The sequence below is a fragment of the Artibeus jamaicensis genome, unplaced genomic scaffold (genome assembly GCF_021234435.1).
Source record: "Artibeus jamaicensis isolate MK-2021 breed Jamaican fruit bat unplaced genomic scaffold, CSHL_Jam_final contig_519, whole genome shotgun sequence".
Lineage (NCBI taxonomy): Eukaryota > Metazoa > Chordata > Mammalia > Chiroptera > Phyllostomidae > Artibeus > Artibeus jamaicensis.
This window is the reverse complement of record NW_026521871.1, coordinates 15011452-15031703: the sequence shown is the minus strand read 5'-3', so window position 1 is coordinate 15031703 and position 20252 is coordinate 15011452. Positions and strand designations below refer to the sequence as shown.

At 35.3% G+C, this 20252-nt stretch overlaps 1 protein-coding gene across 1 annotated transcript in view; it reads right to left on the bottom strand.

Moving 5' to 3' along the window:
* Positions 1 to 20252, bottom strand: part of GRM7 (glutamate metabotropic receptor 7) — a 910314-nt gene that overhangs the window by 653400 nt on the left and 236662 nt on the right. The window lies entirely within an intron of this gene.

Genomic DNA, 20252 nt, shown 5'->3' with positions numbered 1-20252 from the left:
CTTTGACAAATGCATACACCTGTATAATCCAAGAGATATATAATATTACAATCACACTAATGTTATAATCCTCTTCCCAGAGCCCCAGAGCAATCATTATTCAGATATTTTCAGCATACATTAATTTTGTTTATTCTAGAGTTTTATGTAAAAAATTATACCCTATTTACTTTTAAAACAAGTAAGGCTTCTTTTACTAGTAATTTGTGGTTTTAGTAAGTCTGCGACTTTTCCTTGAGAAAATGTGCATCTTACAAAATGAAAAGAGAACCAGTAGCCAAAAAGAAGTATGGCTAAGAAGACGCATAAGAGTTAATTTCCTTTGAAACTAATATGCTGACCCCATTCTTCATGACAATTGTATTTTTATCTCATCTTTGTAATCCAGGAAGATAATACAGAATATATTTCATATGAAATATGGCAAATGACTATCTCATATAGAATAGAAAACACTGACTTACTTGTCAACCAATCAGTGGGAAAGAATGTTTTGCATCTCTCAAAGTGTCAGGCTCCCCAGAATGTGTAGCTCAGTGTAAGTGAGTTCCTATCATAAATACAAAAGAAATACTCAAAGCAATATGAGAAAAAGCAAAATGACCGATATTAAACTTGATCAATCCTTAAACAAAGGCATTTTGGTGATGATGCCTCACTGAGGAGTGCTTTGAAAAAGAAAGTAAGAAGTATTAAATTAATGAGTTTATAGATGCAGTCAAGCCACTTAGTAATCTGAATTAAAAAGTAGAATCTGTAGACTCATGCTTCCTTTTCTCCACTTGTCAGATAATTAAAGTTATTTACTTTCCTCTGATAGGTTTAAAAACAATTCATAACTTCCTGAAGTATGTTTAAGTTGAAAAATCCTGGTAAATCAGCACTAGAGACCAAGAGATTCTAAAATACTAACAGGAACCAAAAAATATATTATGGGACATGGGCAAGAAACTAAAGCAAGAAGGATGACCTTGACTCCCCAGATTTTTTTTAAAAAAAGCAGTACTTTTCTATCTTCATCAAACATTAATAAATGTTCTAAATACTACAATGTATTGATTAATTATGGGTCCTTAATAAAATAAAGACCTAATATTTTTAACACTATTCTATGGGAGTTTATAGGCAAAGTGACTTTAGATGTATGAACTCACTTAATTTCTAAAATGCATAGCACATTTAATACATTTTATCACTCACACTTTACAAAGTATGTAAAGTGGAAACTCTGCAACTTCAACTGTTTTGCTGTAACTTACTTGTACATAGCTAAGAGAGAGCAGAGCCAAAATATAAAGTCTGTAGCCTGAAGCTTTAATTATATTGCCTACAAAAACTATTTAAAGTTTTGCATATGATCATTAAATGTAGGCAAAAGTATAGCCCAGATGGGAATCCATCTGGTGCAGAAAAAAGAGTAGCATACCTGGGAGACAGGTGACATATTTTGAGCCCAGTTTTGCCATTACCCGCCTCTTTGGTCTTCATCAAGTTAATTCTTAGTTTTCTATCTGTCAACAAAGAAGAATGGCTTAGAAGATCTCCTAAATTTCTCCTTTTTCTTGGTTATTTTTGAGTCAAAAGCTATTATACCATAATCTGGTACAATCTTGATATTCCTGAAATTTCTACAGTCAGCTGGGTAATTGGATGTAGGGAATTCAACGAGATAATCTGCCATACTTATTGCGCTTTAAGGAATTGTACTTTTCTTGGCCTGTTTTATTTGTCTACAGAGCCCTCAATGCTACCTGACATTAACTCAGTTATCTACTTGTTTAATGTGTCTCTTCTGTTGGAATGAAAGCTCTTTGGAAACAAGAAACTTATTTATATTATTTCCTGCTGTATTTCTAGCATCTAGAATAGAGTCTGGTAGTCATTCAATAAATTGTTTTTGGATAAATAAATAAAAGATAATCAAAGAATTCAATACTGAGATGGTAAAATAAAAACTCAGTATACAAATAAAAATTACATGTTCAATTTCATTCCATAAGTATAGCTTTTTAAACTCTAACGTTTGAGCTAATTGTTTGTCCTCTGGTTGTTAGTCTCTAACGGCATTACTTTAAATGGGGTGACATAGGTGTCAACATCTATAGCAGTTTCTGGCACACAGTAGGTGCTCACAGGGGTTCCTTGAAGTATAATAGAAAATTATACTTCTATTATACTGTTTTCTCTACCTGGTTCCAATATCTTAAATTTCAAAAATCAAAACAACTCATTAAAAAAAAAGAGTATAAGGATTCCCTCTTTTGCTCAACAGACAGACACGCAGGCATGTACACACACACATGCACACACACACGCACACACGTGCTCACTCATAGGCCCATGCCATTAGTACAGTAATATTTACCTTCACTCTCACTGTCTGTCTTCATGACTTCAGAAAGTGAATTAACCAAACTTGGCCTTAATTGCCTCACTAGGAAATTAAAAATATTTTAATTGTTTAAAGTCTGCAAGCAAAGGAGAGTGACTGGCAACGTTCTACATGTCCTTTCTAAATCAGAGTTTAAAAATTCAGTAATTTCTTTGAAGCTTAATATTGGGAGGCAATAGAAAAGAAACCACCATTCTGGTCAAGCCTAAATAATCTAGGGGGCCTTTTGTAAACATGATGTCACCCTTCTCATAACTGTTTATAGTTTCTTACTTGGCATAGTAGTACTCTGAGCCCCCTAAGCTACCTCAGGATACCAAGTGATTTCCGAATGCACTGGACACCCAGATTCAGAAACTACTGCACTGGAAAACATCAACACAAAGAATAAGTAATAGAACCTAACATTTAAATACTCACTAAGTATCAGTCATCATTCAATCATTTAGCATAAATTCCCTTATTTAAAACTTTCAGTAAACCATTTTATAGGAAAACAGAGGTACAAAAACATTGTCAACTGTCAAAGAACACAAAACTAGAAAGAAGTGGACCCTAGACCCTAGATCAAATCAAGATGTCTTAACTAAAACCTCTGCTCTCAATGTTATGGGTAAAGCAACAAAAGTTTCTAACAAGATCAAATAAGGAACTATATACATAGTAAGAAGGTTTGCCCTGATGTTATTTAATTGGCCATGAAAAAACGGTGATTCAGCAACTTGTAACCAGAATCTGATCTGATGTATTATTGTATCACTGATTCCTTTCTTTTATGGCTTAAAGGAAATATTTATTTCATTCAATACATTCTTCCATTTTACAAATGGGAAAACTGAAGTTCCAAGTAGCAAAGTGCCACCCATGTGACTACTTTGAGTTGAATATTTGTAAATTTGTCAGGAAAAAGCTTTCCTACAGAGTGTTGATGCAAAAATGTTATATTAAGCAACCTAAAGTAGCTACTGTATCATTCAGAGGGCAGCGGGGACTTAGGGGAAAAGGGATTTTAAAAAAAAGAAGGAGGGGGAGGGGGGGGGGGGGGAAGGGGGGGGGGGGGGGGGGGAAAAAAAAAAAATAAATAAATAAAAAAAAAAAAAAAAAAAAAAAAAAAAAAAAAAAAGTTATCCTAAGTCTTTAAATTTAGTCTGTACCATATAGCCAAAAGCACTAATTCCTGGCATTAAATGCCTGACTTTAAGTTATTTATATAGTTTTCACTTCAAATGTGTTTTTTTTTTCAAAAAGAACATATCAAAAACAAACTGTGAGAATTTGTATTAACCACTGAATTTCCCATCCTGCACATAAATGATTTAATACACTAATGGGACTCTGGATCAAAGTGCAAATCCAAAAGGAAGCAGACATTGCCAACAAGGTCATTTCTTGATGTCTGTAGCAAAGGGAAGTTTTCAAAATGGACTAGAGCAAACACACCAGGAGGAACTTCCTAATGTGTTCTGCAGCCATTTACATGATATTTCATGGGTTGTGTCTGAGGAAAATAGTAAACATCTTATATCAAATGTAGAAGTGATGCTTTGTGGTTCTGCTCCCTGCAGTGGTATCTCCTTATGTTACTGGATAAACCTAGAGGATGTTTACTCTCAAGACAGTGTCTTTAGTTACCAACATTTAACAACTCCATTGGTCGCTCTATTATAGGTCCTTTGGGCAGCTCACTGCTGGACCCACAGATGAATGTTTTATATACCTATTACCTATGCACAATTCCTCTACCCTAATGCAGAGCTGAAGAGTTCACATCAGTAAATTTGTGCATACTGTAAATTCTAAAGAATCTTCCAAAACAGAAAATATTCAATGTCAGTATTTTGGGACATTGAATAATTACAGCCACAGTTAATACATTAATCATTTAGAGTCAAAATTGATCATTTAGAATCATTTTTTAAAGTTCATCTTAGTGTATCTTCACTATTCAAATATATGTATTAACCTCCATGTAATTTTCTTAAATAGTTGTTTGAAAAAGCTCTGTAATGGGATCCCATAATAGTTTAAGAATTTTTTTAAGGAGCTAAATTATTTCTTAAGCACTTCAAAGACACGTTACTGACCTTGAGTTAGAGCCCATCTATGACACAGGATCACTTTTGCAATCTTAAGAGTTTTTTCTTTCAATTATTTTTACTTTATTACCTATGACTGGTCCTCACTAAGTTCCTTAAAGATATTAAATGGCAGAAATAAGTTTTCTGCATATAAGCTAGCAAAATCTAATTTTTTTAAATCTTTTGCCTGGGATACTATCAACTCTCTGTGGCCATAATAATTCAAAGTTTTAATTGCATAGTGGTGTTATAAGAATAATCAGGCAATATCAGTGAGTTAGGCAGTTATCCAAGCTAAGTGGCAGTTGTCAAAGTGTTCAGTACAGGGAGAGGAAATTAAAGACCTCTAATAGTATTATTGATAGGAATACTTTTGCATTTAGAAAGGACACCATATTCTTGGGACTCTTTCCTTGTTGCATATATCTCCCCCATTTCCTATTTTTTATGCCAGGTCACTCAAGCCAAGATTGTACTCTTTCAGCTTCCTTACACATCTCTAAGTCCACACTGCTCTTTCCCCAGTCCACAGCCTAATTTTTCATACTCAACTTTCTCAGTGGTTGCCTATTGTTCACACATATACAATCAAACAAAAAATTCTCATTATAACATTACATTCTCAAATTTGACTCACTACCTCTCTATTTATCAAAAAGGGAAAATTCTGTACCCCCTATAATCTATTTTTAAATATTTTATTTATTTATGTTTAGAGAGAGGGGAAGGGAAGGAGAAAGAGTGAGAGAGAAACATCAATGTGTGGTTGCCTCTCATGTGTCTGCTCCTAGGGAACTGGCCCGCAACCCAGGCATGTGGCCTGACTGGGAATTAAACCAGTGACCCTTTGCTTCACAGGCCCGTGCTCAATCCACTGAGCTACACCAGCCAGGGCTAATCCATCTATTTTTTAATTCAATATTAATTTAGGCAATTAGCTTTGTCTTCCATTACTCTACTCAGTCCTGTCTCCCCTCATCTTTCAAAATATAGTTATTTGCCAACTTCATCCATCCTTTTTTCTTGGAAAGGATGGCACAGTGCTTCATCTTTTCCTGACAATTCAAACATAAGGTCTTCAAAGACAGAGCTTAGGTTCCAAAGGTTTGAACAAAATGCACAAGTCAGTCCACACTGGCACCTTCCTTTCTGAATGTCTGTAGTATTCAGTGCTGTATCGGTTATCCTAGTGCTCGCTCACTGCCTTCAGTTTTCATTTTCTTATGCATGTTTCCTGTCCTTCAGTCTGCATCACAAGTGTGGGGTGATCGAGGGGCGTCACGTGAACCACCTGGTCTGGGCATTTCCACTGGCAGCACTGGCGCCCCTATGGCGTGGGGGGTATCAGTAAGCCTGCTAGATCCACTGCAGCCCTGGGGGACTTTCAGAGGTGGAAAGATAAACAAATTCATTTGATAACCCAGAGTTAATTTTTAAATGTAAAAACTGTAACTGAGATTTCCACACATTTAGATGATCACTGTCCCCTATCATCACTGGCCTAGATGTAGCCATTACCAAACAAAACACCTCATTCTGGGTAAATAACCATTTATAATCAACGTATCATTTAACCATTTGTACATTTCATTTAAATCTCAAATTATTGACTTCATAATCCACTTTAGTTTGCTATTTATATATGTTTTGATTTGAATATTCTCTGAGCTTCTCCTTCAAGGTATATTCGAGTGAATGTCCCTCTTGGCAACTAGTTTCATATACATCCCAGACTTTGCAAACTGTTAAGAAAGGAAGAACTGACCTTTTCTTTCAGCCCAAGTCCCTTCTGCAGGGCAGCCCACGCCTGTTGTCCAGGAGTGGGGAAAGGGTGCTAAACCCTCCACAACCTGGCTGAGTCATAGCAATAACAGTTAACTGCTATGAATCAGCACAAATTTATTGCTAGATACTCTACATTAATCTCTCCAGTATGACTGTTAAGTAGAGGTTGTCATTATTATTTTAATAGCTGTGAACAGTGAGGGTCAGTGATGTGAACTACTTTACTAAAGGACACATGGTTATTAATCACTCCTGAATCCAGCCTTGACTGACTGCAGAATGTACATTTTCCCCATTATTTTGCCATTATGAAAGACCATGTTGTCTTTCATAAGTATTAGCCAATGTTGGCCCACTAGTACAGTGCTTTCATATCAATTCTAATAAATTAATTCTACATTTATATAATAACTTAATTCCCACAACCTTGAAATAGGTAGGCAATGTATCACTTATACATTGCCGATAAATAAATTAATATTATGAATCCTAATGCTAAAGAGTCCTTGTATTACATATATAAAACATTTTCCTTAGTAAGATTTCAGCTCTGAGATCATTTATTCATTCACTGACTCTCTTTCATATCTGCATTCAGGTCTTTAGAACAAGAGTACTGACTTATAATAGTGTTGACAATTTTGGTTCTATAGATCAACTTAAGAAGAAATAAAGATAATGAAAAGTTTATGCCTTTCTTTTACCTCAGCTATCTCTCTCAAGTCCCTAGATCCTGAAACTTTTCTTTTCTTAGTTGCGCATAGGGTTGTCTTTGTCCTCGCTATCAATTGGAAAAAGGTCATGACAGCTGTCAATACACTTATAGTTAGGGTAAAAAGTTCCAGCATGGAAGATAAGCATTCACTTAGCAGAAAGCTGGATACACATCAGCTATTATCATTAGTTGTCCCCCCAAACTTGGTGAAATTAAGAGAACTGTTAATTTCTCTAAGGAAGGGAGGGAGGGTTCCACAGAGTTTAATTTTCCAGGAAGTTTATTTCATCTAGCAAACTTAGACCAGCACTCTCTTGATAAACTAAATATTTTACATACTTAAATAGATCTCTTAATCATAAGAAGAAAAGGCATGCCTATCAATCAGTTATGTTGGGATTATTTTTAATGACTCCTAAACATAAAAGTGAAAATTTTCCCATTTCTTCTATTTACTTGTATTTGGCTCCTGTAACATCCTCCTTCACTAAGCATCCATTGCTTCATCTAGGAAAGTGTCTTTTTCATGCCATTATTTACTGCTAGAAGGAAGCCCTGGAATGGGAGCTGAACAGGCTGAAATCCTGATTAGCCACAAAAATAGCAGCATGGGCTCCTCCATCTGACCACAGCCACCAGCCTGAGCGTGACCTCTATGTGAAGCAGTTTCCACTTCTGAGTTCTTGAGTGTGGGTCTTTCCTCTCCCTATTTTATCTTCCTCTTGCACAGGGTAACAAGAAAGGGCAAAAATGAGACAACTCTTTCTTTCCTTCAGTTCAATGACACATACTAAGGTCTTACAGCTTCCTGTTGTTCTAACTGAATAGATTCCTTGTGAGCTTCTGATGTGAAAAAATAAACAAAGCACGGAACAGGAGAATAATGTTAATTTGCCAACCCCAAGAGCTTCATATCAAGTTATCTGCACAGAATTCACCAGGGTATTGGTCAACTATCACAAAGTTTTTGAAATATTTCTCTGAAGATATTTTCACTTCTATATATCCCTTTCTTTTGCCTTCCAGAATGCCAGTGTTCTCATGTAAACTTCTACTTCAACAAAAATCTCCTGACTGCTCAAATTCAACCTAGCTTGACTGACCTATGGTTAAAAAGAAGAATACTAACCCACAGGGCCTTTTAAAATTCTAAGATATACTTATAAACACATATAGATTTATTTACAAACACACAGCCTCACGAGCATATGTATTTATTCTGATAAAGGGCCACTTGGGATGGTCATTCTAGATAAATTCAATACTCATGCAGGTGTGAACCGTAGGTATTTATTCCATAGAGTCAGTCTGGCTCTGATGAGCGTAACTAGGACTAATGCAGAAGGCTGCATCAGCTCAATGTGAAGGCTTGTCTAATAAGTAGGATACTTAGGAAGTAGATTCCCCAGGATTGGAAAAAGTAAGGAAGAATTCTTGCCAACTACATATTAAGAATGTTGAAGAAAGTGTTTGAAAAGGATTGGCCAAGATGGTCTGGTAGGCTTTCTTACATTCGTAAGATTCTATGATTGTGTATCTTTTTGGATTTTCCTAAGAAATTAGGTAATCATTTTTCATTCCCATTGAACATTTAAATAAAAAGTTTAATACCTATGGTGACAAACCTAAGCTCTGTAGTGGCTGAGTTAATACTAAGTTCCAATTTCTTTTGTTTCTTCAAAAACACCATATATCACCTTACTACTTTGTCCAGCAAAACTAGTGTATTCATTATTCAACTGACTGTTAAGAAGAAAACACATTGCTTTTAAGGATAACATACTTAATGCTTGTCCTCCCAAGGGACACATGTATTTTTAAAAAGGAATATGGCAGTGTAAACTATACATGCTGATGGATAAAATGTGGACAGTAGTAACAGAACAGCATCCCTACCAAAATAATAATCACACAACATTTAAACTGAACTTCTCTTTTCCTTGTGAGCTCTAATTTAATAAAACAAAGTATGTCTAGCCACTTCAACTATATATACCACACACACACATACATGTGTGTATGCACATGAAATAGATTCTTATATGTAACATTTATTTAGCTAAGGTTGAATATTCAATATATATATAATGCAAATGTGTATTATATATACTTTCATAATGGCTCTATGTAGATTATTAATAAATGTATTGCTTTCCTGCCTGAGATTCATAAAACAACTTTATTTTACTTTACTCATGCCTTTAACATCAGCCCCTTTGTCTTCACTAGAACATGTGTTGTAATACATTTTTCTGAAGCAAATTATATTTCTTCCATACTGTTGAGATACACATTTTATTTAATGTACATATAATACTATTCCTGAAAAGTTTATCCCAAGTTGAAACATGGGACTTACATTAAAATGCATCACTCTTTTGCTCCATAAGTATATAATCATGATTGCTACAAGATAATTATTCTACACTTGGTGAAGTGGATTTGGAGACATGCCTAGAATGATATGGAGTACCTATAATTGTGAGGTAATATTTTCAGGAGTATATACCAAATCTACTTTAATTGTTCTTTCCAATGTTTCTTAGTTCTTCTTGTAAAACCTCTATGAACATCCAAAATAAGCCTTGATTCAGGCAATTTCAGGCTACAGTGTATTCTCTAAACTTTGTTTTGTTTCTCTAAATAAATAAGTCAAAATAAAGTTTTTTATACTATGAGAGTTTGTAAGAAATCTAATATAAGTTGCCACCCTCTGTTTTTAAATATTTATTATTAGTGGTTTATTATTGGGTTGGCTAGAAAATCTGTTTAGTTTTTTTCCATAAAATAAAAGACATATTTTTCATTGTCACCAACAACTTTATTGATTTGGATATTTTGAGTGTCGTGGCTATCTTCTGAAATTGGCTCCTAGTAGGTAGATGTACAGAGGTGCTGCTGAACATCTTCCAATGCATCAGACAGCCTCACAGTAAAGAATTACTTGGCCAAAATATCAATAAGACCGAGAAACTTCACAAACCATTTTTGACAAGTTTGATCAGTCACAGCATCTTCTTCATATATTGCACTATTTTTTGCATTTCAGTTGCATTTTTATCTTTCTTGAAATAATAAAGCATAATGCACCAAAATGTTATGTTTCTTCTATATTCAATATTAAAATGGTGCAGAAGAAAATTAGCATTTTAATTTTTTTTACATGCATGCTGCTATAACAGCTGTCAAAATACAATCTAACAAGATTTTTTGAAGTTAAAGATAACTAAGCACTACTAGAGCCACAGGGAAAAATATAAAAAATTTTGGCCAACCCAATCTTATTTGAAATATTTATCTGATGTTTATAAAACAGCAGAACATTTCCATAGCCCATTGTTTGTGCCAGACCACACCTTCTAGCTATAGCACCATGGGTTAACATTCTGACATCTCACTTCTAAAACAAAGCACTCCTTCCATAGAAGTTGTTCACATTTCCAACTAAACTTAAAATTGAGCCTTTTCATGTCTAGAGAAGTAGAGAAGACCATGGAAAACGTATTCAAACATAATGCATCATCTGAAGCATCTTTACAAACATCACTTCTGAGTCTCACTGCACAATGAATGGCAGTCATCGGAGCACCTAGTATCAGCGTGAAGCAGCTTTGAGCTCAGCTGGATATAAAAAGTTACAGGGCACAGGACACCATGGTTGAAAAACACATGATGATAACCAAGAACTATCAACACTCATAAGCACACTCATAAGCATACCAGTAACAATTATTACACATGTTAGGAACAAAGGTTCTTTTCTTAAAAAAAAACAATTTTAGCACATTTTTGACTCAGGAAGAAACTTTATCCTTACCAACTCAAGCCACATCATTAGAGTTCAAAGTTTGCCATAACAATATTTATCACATACTTTATTTCATTAATGTTAACTATTTAAGATATTTAAAATATTTTGTTAAATATTGCATCAATTATTTTATATTTAATTATTAAGTATCATACTTTTTATGTCTGATTCATAAATTTGCATTTTTTAAAATATGGTGACATTTCTATTGAGTTTGAATAACCTTTATGACTTCAAACAACTGAACAAGATTCTTGTTTCTAGTGACTTCTACATCTAGATGAGAAGTGGATATTTTGGCCAGCTCTGTGTCTCCTCAGTTAGAGGCTTAAAGAGGAGGGCACTAAATTTCTCCAGGGATTTTTAACTTAATGATTACCACCTGTTATGCCAACTATTCCACTCCTACTGGGGTACTCAGCAAAAATGTAAGTTGAGCTAAACAAATTTTTGTTTAATTTCCAAGACACCTAGAGTAATTAGCTCTAAAGTTCATTCTAGTTTCCAACACTTTCTCTAAGTTTGCCACAACTGAAACTGCAACACCAAAATATATTAAAGCCATAATTCAGGAAAGGACTATGCAACTACTCTTCTTTATAATTAGAGAATAATGCCATCACTTTAGATTATTACTTCTATAACAGATCTAAATAAAACCCAGTATCCATGATAAATTCAGACATAGTATTAGTTGAAAAATGACAAACTTTTTTTGCTTTAAATAGAAAGAAAATAAATTTTAACCAATGGAGAAAACAGATAACATGATATATAATTAAAGCATCTGAGTTTTATAAACCAGGAAATTATATAACATTAGTCAATATAACTTTGAGCCTGGACTGTTCAAAACTAAATTGATTGGTGCAAATCAGGACTAGTAGATTCCAAAAAGGTCTAATGTAAAACAGATTTCATAGACTATTAGGTTCCTTGATAGTATCTCCATAAAAATACACTCTAAGAACTTTTAAAGCAACCCAGCCCCTTAGCAAGTTATTAGATTAGATACAGAGTACTATCTGAGAATATTAAATGCTCATGACACCTTTGTCTTTCAAAGTAATAATGGAATGATTTTAATTTCTGGGCTCATTAAAATATACTTAGTCATTTAAGAGATTCTATGAGGTGATTTACAGCATATGACAAGTTGAAAGAATTAGTCTTGGGAAAAATTTAAAGATTCACTTTCTTTTTGAGCTAATTTTAAAAATGCTGTCCCAGATAGTTCTAGTTTCACTTCTTGAATAAGAAATACAGAATAGTAATACATCAGTCTTTGTATAACAACTTAAACAGATTTATTAACAAGAAATAGAAGAACTCCCGACAAATGTCTAAATGCCTACTCATCAGTCCCACCTGGGTGTCTAACAGGCACATGAAACAAATATACCCAGAACTAAAGTGATTCCATGTGGTAAGTTCATTCCACCAGTTTCTTAGTTCAAAAAAGTCACTATCATTCTCTTCTCACACTTACCTCATGTATAATCATCTGTCAATTCAACTTGCTCTAGCTCAAGCACATATCAGGAATCTGACTACTTACTGCTTTCGAAACTATTAGTGTCCAAGAGTGGTAGTTCCCAAAGGCTGGTGAACATCAGTGTGTCCTGGAGTTACAACACATTTCAGGGCCCCATCCACTCTAGAGATTCTAATTTAGAGATTTTACAGGATGATTTAGGGCAGGGGGTGAGTAATTAATATTGACTTTGTTCTGAGAACCAGCCTTGAGAATGACCATCCCATTCTAAGTCTTTATGACATCTTTCCTAAATTTCATAGGCTCCTCTCTGGTTTTCCTTTTTAGCCCTTGTTCCCCTGAGGTTTTCCTCCAGAAAGTAGCCCTGATGATCTGCTTTAAATGTAAGTTAAATTAGGTTTCTCCTATGCTTAAAATCTACCCCTAGTTTCTATCACACACTGAAAGGAATATCTAGAGTCTCTATAATGACTCAAAGACCTTACAGTATTGACATTCCCTCCTACCTCCCTAAAAATTATTAATTTTTCTCCAGCTATACTGGAGGATATTCCACAGACATCCAAACACACATCCACTTTAATGCTGCTTGTTTTGCTGGTGGTTCTGCCTACAACTGTCACCCTCCACATTTTGGCATGACATAGTCCCTTGGCATGGCCCAATGGCACCTTATCAGAACAACCTTTGTTTTTCCTCCAAGCACTCACAGAGATATTTGAAATTTAGTAAATGTATTTATCGTCTCCTCGCATGAAAACATAACTAATTACAGAGTAGAGACATAGCCCATTTTGTTCACAGCTGGATTCTCAACACCTGGAACAGTATCTTGTATGAAGTGACTGCTTACACATTATTGGACCAATAAGTGAAAAAATAAATGAATATACTCCTAAAAAAGAAGTGATACATTTACATAATGGAATACTACATAGCAAAAAGAAAGAAGGAGCTCCTATCCTTTGTGACAACATGGATGGAACTGGAAAGTATTATGCTAAATGAAGTAAGCCAGATGGTGAAAGACACATACCATATGATCTCACCTATAAGTGAAATCTAATCAACAAAACAAACAGGCAAGCAAAATGTAGCCAGAGACATTGAAATCAACAACAAACTGACAGTAACCAGAGGGGAGGGAGAGGGAAACAACCTGGGAAAGAAGGGAAAGGGATGTAAATGAACATGTATGAAGGACCCATGGGCAGAGCCAAGTGGGGGTGAAATTGAAGGTGGGAGGTGGGCATGGGTAGGGCAGGGTAAAGTGTTGGTGGAGAGATGGAGACAACTGTATTCGCACATCAATAAAAAAGTAAAAAGAAAAAATGTGATGAATTAACATAAGATCATTTACTATACTTCTGTAGCAGACAGTGTGGTAGACACTTACTATGTGGCATCATTTATACCCTTACAAGGACTCTACTGTAGCTGGTTTTGTTGACAGTACTAAGATGACAGGAGAAGCACTCAGAGAAGATACATAATTTCATAAAATAATACAGGTATGAGTGAATGCCTAGGCATCCAAATCAATTCTTCATGACTTTGTAGTTTAGTGTATGCTTGCTCCATTGATGTAGATTAATTCATTTGCTAAGTGTTTGAGTTCCAATTATAAGTCAGTGCTTATATAAGTATAGGTCCCATAAGGACAATTAAAAAGTAAGAAAAAGCTTCCATTTATAGTTTGGTACAGGTGAAAGAATATATTTTAAGGTCTAATTTCAAGATGAAATAAAGCTAAAGCAGCATATTATAGTCACAGAAAAGTACAGTATATAATGAATAATATCACACTACATTCTGGAAGTTAGGTTAGACTTATCACATGTCAGTGGCCTATGAATCAGATGAGAAAAGATGCCAAGTAAATAACACTGCCTATCTGTGTGAAGCTTGGAATCAAAATATGACTTAAAGATCTACATGTTGGACTTGTCATGGGATAGTTGGTCAGTGACCTCACAACTGTATGAATGACATTTCTGAAGCAAAGAGAACACAGTAAGGAAATAGGACCAAACATGACAAAGAGAAACTCTGGTATTTCAGAGTCCAGAGGAAAAGTGTTGTGTGAAGAGAAAAATATTTAACAGTGTCAAAAAAACTGTGATTTAATATGATTAGGCTTCAAAAATGTTTTTGACCTTGAAAGCACAAAAGTGGTGGGTGAACACATTTGTATTGGAGCTTTGTGGTGAAAAGGTAATTTGGAAAAGTTTGTAGAGTAAATGAGGGGAAGAAATAGACAACTCTAAAAAATATGATCAGGGAACAACTTAGAGATATTGTTCAACAATTCTTTATAGAAGCTTAGGTATAACGGGTAGAACAAATTAGGGTAGCTGTGTAAAGGAAACCCATTCATTCTTTGTTTCACATAAATGCCATTCACTAAATGAACTCTGGCATCAGACTTTCCAGCTATAGAAACAAATGAATAAACAATTTTTGAGCACTTGCTCCATATTCAAGGTTCTCTCATGCACATGGCCACCTGAGATTTTCACAGCACTCCAACATGGGCAGATTGATCAAAATTATTAAAGAACACGTGTATGATTTACTTTTTTTTTTGACAAATTACTTTCCAGAAACTCTCTTCAATGTGTTCTACCAACCCCTGAAAACTGCCCTACAATCACAGAATGATTTACCTAAATCTAGATCTCTACACTAGTCAAACCCTCCTGCCCCCTCACAGTCCTCTCCTTGGTACTTTTACTCCAACACTGACTCAAAGCCTCTTAAGTATAATGTTTCATCACTCCACCCTGATTAAATATATTCCTCAGGCAACTTGAATCACTTCTTTTAAAGGAAAAATGTGAACTCTGTCGAACTCACTGGTCATTTGGACAATTCTCCCGTTTTGCTTCTAACAGTCAACGCTGCCTGTTGAAAAGGTTGAAGTAAGAAATTTCTATTTTAATGCTGCGTTGGATTTCTACAGTGCCATTCTTTCAAAGAGCATGGTGACCTTCTTCATCTGTCTTCACAATATCTGTAGAAGAACAGGCATTATTCTCATTTAATATCTGACTGAAGAGACACAGAGGGCAAATTGAATCCTTTAGAAGATGTTCCCTCTCATCTTTGCTTAGCAGTACCGAACAATGTCACAGTCTTTATAGGATGTGCACCCCTGAGAGAAAAAAAAAAGGGGTATTCAAGCTATGGCCTGGATCATTGCTTTATTATAAACTAGGTTAAATTGGTATAGAAAACATAATTTACTTTATTACTACTATATATCATATAATTAATATTAAAATAATGCAACATTCATGTTTACTTAAATTACGATCAACTAAAAATAATAATTTTGGTTCAAGTTTTTTTAAAAAGTTTCTCAAACATAATATCTCAATACCCTATTACTTTGAAGATAAAAGTTATTAGTCCATTCTGATAATATCTATTAACTCTAATTACTGAAGCTAAGCAATGGAACAAAAAAGTCATAATTCTGAAAGGATTAAAAAATGCCAAAAGAGCATAAGCCTATATTTCTCCCACTATTTGATTGCACACACACACACACACACACACACACACACAAAAAGAAAACTAATTCACTACTGAGAGTACAATTATGAATTACTGGTTAAACTGTCTGCAATGACCCTAGTATAACGTATAACTGAATCTCATTCATCATCCAAGGACAATGTCATACAGCACCGTCCTTAACCCCCCTAGACTCTGAGCTCTCTGAGAATTCCTAACACAGGTATTGGTGAGCAAAAATTGAGAGAATGATTATGTTAGTCCTAGCATTATGGTAAGTACTTTAATAGTATCATGTCAATTAAAACACAACTGAACAACCCCTATGCAGGAGACACTATCACCACCACTATTACCTATCATAGTGCCTCCCCAACTATAATTTGCCAAATTAAAGTTACCTGAAGAGCCTGTTAAAATGCAGATTCCAAGTCTACAAACTGGGCAGGGCCTGAGATTCTGCATTTCTAACTAGATCTTAGGTAATGCCTATTGGGATCTCACTGAGCAAACCAAGGCTCAAAGAATTTGGCTCATTACCACATACCTGGTACTGATATAACAAAATTCATCTCCAGATATGATTCCCAAGCTGCACTTTTTAAAAAAAGATTTTACTTATCAGAGAGGGAAAGAGAGAGAGAAAGAGAGGGAGAGAAACATCAGCATGAGAGATGTTGATTGGTTGTCTCTCAAAACCCCCCAGCTGGGGACCTGGCCCACGACCCAGGAATGTGCCCTGACTGGGAATCAAACCAGTGACTCTTTGGTTTACAGGCCAATGATCAATCCACTGATTCACACCAGCCAGGACCCAAGGTTATACTCTTAATCAAGGTTGAGCAAGCTACAGCCCCAAGTGATACTTAGAAATAGCCAGCCCTAGCTGTTTAAGTGTATGGTCTGTGGCTGTGTTCATTCATGCTGCCTTGGCAGAGGTGAATTGGTTGTGACCAAGACAACATGGCCTGCAAAGTCAATCATATTTACACTTTTAGAAAAAAATCTGCTGATTTCTGCTCTTAATCACCACAATATTAACTTGTTTGTTTTTAATTTCCGGAGTTGGGTGTATAAAGAGCCCTGTGAAACAAATGCTTAGAATCCACTTCATTTGAATTAATAGCTCCCATCAATAAGTCCATATAATTTTATCAGCAATTTTTGTGATATGCAATTTTTTTACTTTATGATGTATTTACTTAAAACTTGTATGATCTCACCTTTGAATACGGGTTCTTACAGTGGGGAACACTTGCCTAAGGCTATTCCAGAGGCTCATCAGGGTGCAAGAAGAAAACAATAGAACTTCTATCTGTATTTATTTTGTCTATTCTTCTTTAACTTGTTGTATATGCTTTAGGATTATTCCTAATGTGCATTGCAGTGACCTTCTCAGTGAAGACTGAACGAGTGACCAGTATTTGTGCTCTTGCTGTGCCCAACAGAGTGCCTTGTGCATAGCAGGCGCACAGGTAATCTTTACAAAATAGTCAGTTAGCGATTTTTCTTCATTTTCCATGTTAAAATCACAATAGAGGTGATTATTTTCATTAGGGTTTTAGAATTTGGGATGAAGGGGTATGGCCAGAAAAAGTCATTTTGAAGCATAAACAGGAGAACTCTATCTTGCAGGCATGTGGCACAGAGGAATGCTGAAATAGGTTGACATTTGGAACGGAATATTCTATTAAAGACTCTTTCAAGAGTAGTCTATGAAAGATATGTGGAAATTCAGGTCCTAGAAGCAGGGAATTTTATAGAGGCAAAGGAGATCAAGAGGCAACTGTGAAGGGTAGAAAACAGGCCTCAAAGGCACAGAAGCTACAGAGAAGGCAGGCCTCAAAGACCTGTCAGCACATCAGGCTGAAATCCCAGAAGGCAGCAGCAAATGCTGCCTCCTGCAGCTCAGAATCCTCCTCCCCTGAGTGCCTTCACTGGGGTTATGGGCTTCGAGCTCCAGGACCTTTCTTTAAATGGCTGTAACTCTCTGAGTGCCTGAGTCATCATTTTAAAGCAACAATTTTCACTGTAAACTACTACAGAAGATAGATCTGAATCCATCAAGACTCCAATTTGCAAATTTCTTTTTGCATAGATCCCTGACATGGACCTTTATAAATCTCATTTGCCTCTCCTCTAGGATCAAAATACAAAAACGGGCTGAAGGAGATGCTGCTTAAAACAAAAAGGGAAGGGGGGTTCTGCTTCAGTACTCTTAAATGTTCACTAGAGTGAGATGCAATAAAAATGCTGTTTAGCAATTCTCGACATTCTGTCTCATGGTAACCTGTTTAGCTAGGTTTGACTGAAAAGCTACCATGTGCTAGACACAGTGCTAGATGCTGGCTAATCGGCTCCTGCTTTTAAATCTGGCAACAATCTTACTGGGTGTATATTCAACCCATTGAAAGGATACTAGAAATGAAGAGAAACCAGGATGTCTTTATTCTACATCAGTGGCTCTCTAACTATATAATAAAACACCAGGTTTTTAAAATATTCCAATCTGTATTACTTATAGAACATACTAAAAATTAATTCCTAGAAATGTCATTTAAAAAGTGCAAAATACAAGATTAATTTTTTATTACATTTGACAGACATAAAACTACTGTCAAATTATCATGACAATTCAGAAGTGCTGACTCTTAAGGTTTGTATTTATATTGCTGCATAACAGTAACCGACAAAGCTTGCAGAAACCACACTTTGAGTAGTGTATTCACTACATCACACAGATCCAAAATTGATGTTTTACACACCAGAGCCCACAGAGAATGTTTCCACTCTGAACTCCTATTGATAACCTCTCTGAGTCTTATGGTTCAGGCAAAATGAAATTAACCACAGGCTGATGCTTGTAGGATTTACTGGATCTGAATGTGAGCTCTATCACTCACCACTATTGCAAATTTAGGCATGTTTCAACCTCTAAGCCTTTTTTCCTTTGGCTACACAAATGGGAGACAAACCTACAATGCTATTTTGAGGACTGAATGACACAATGCATGTAAAATTATTGGAATATATTTGAGTCCATCAGGAACACTCAGCTGTGTGTTTTTGCTACTCTTAATTATAAATATAACAATATCTAATTCTTCACCCTTCTTCTGCCATACCTATTGCCTGAAGAAGAATTACAGTGCCATTTTACATGTCAACACTCTCTAGTGATTTTTCTCTTTAACACCCACAATTTGTATTCTTATTTATATATTTTTGTGATTTAAAAAGATTCTGACTATAAAAGAACATTCATGGGATGTTAAATCTCAACAGCATCTCCTTTCTATCTCCCTCAGGGCAATTAGATGGCTCTGGTCTAAGACAATACACATTATCTATTCCTCCAGTCCCTTATAGAGGAGGGCAAGGCAACCATGACTGCATCATCTTCCCCTTAATCTCAAGTACCTAACAAATCCTAAACCTAGTTAGAACTCAACTAACACACATTGAAGTAAATTCCACTAATCAGTCAAACCTGGAAATCTTAGCATAACATGCAATGGACTAACATGTAAGTATAATAGAACTTAAAATAGCAACAAGTGGTTTTTATGTGAGATGAACATAACCTAGTTTCTTTTACTCCGATAGAATATTTCTCAAAATCTGACATGATAATCAAGTATTAGGGGGAAGATTACAATTGCTTCCTCTTTCAAATAGAAAAGGCATAGCGCTGTCTTGAAACAAGGAGATTAATCAGACATTTTTTATGAATTCCTTCCAGCTCCAAGGATTTAATAAAGTGTGTGAATAATCAGTTTCAGACTATATGACCATTAGCAAATCAGCATTTGACAAGGCAACAGGCATGGCCAAAAGCAGTTATTTTGAGTTATCAGAGGTAAAGTGTTTTAAGTGTTTTTTTAATATATCTTGGATCCATCCAACTATTTATTCAACTATTTTATCATCATATCAGTCTAAAAGGATCTTTACTACATTAGTCGTGTATATTTTTATTATAATTGTCATTAAAATTTTAAAAAATGTAACATGGAAGCAAAGAAACATAAAAAGCTTCTCTGTCATTCTTGGTATCATATGAAAATGTGTCTCATTCTCATTAACTACCTTAAAGAAATAATTAATAAAAGGGCCATCAATTTCCATTTTGAACCCCTAGATACTCTTACAGGTCCTTCACAAAAGTGACCCAACAGCATGCACACTGAGCAATGTTCAATGACAAGATCTGAATGTAGTCACCTACAATGACATGAGTCCGTGTAACAGCAGTCCCTCATAGAAACACATTTCAAAACTCTCAGAGAATCAATATCCTTCCACAGAGTTTCTAAACACATAGAGTTGGGGGACATGTAACAACTTTAGTAACTGGAGGTGAGGATTTTACATATGACATAAGCTGGCAGATAAATGGACATACAGAGAGTAACTTACCAAAAACATGTTGGTTTCATGGGCTCACAGAATCCCAT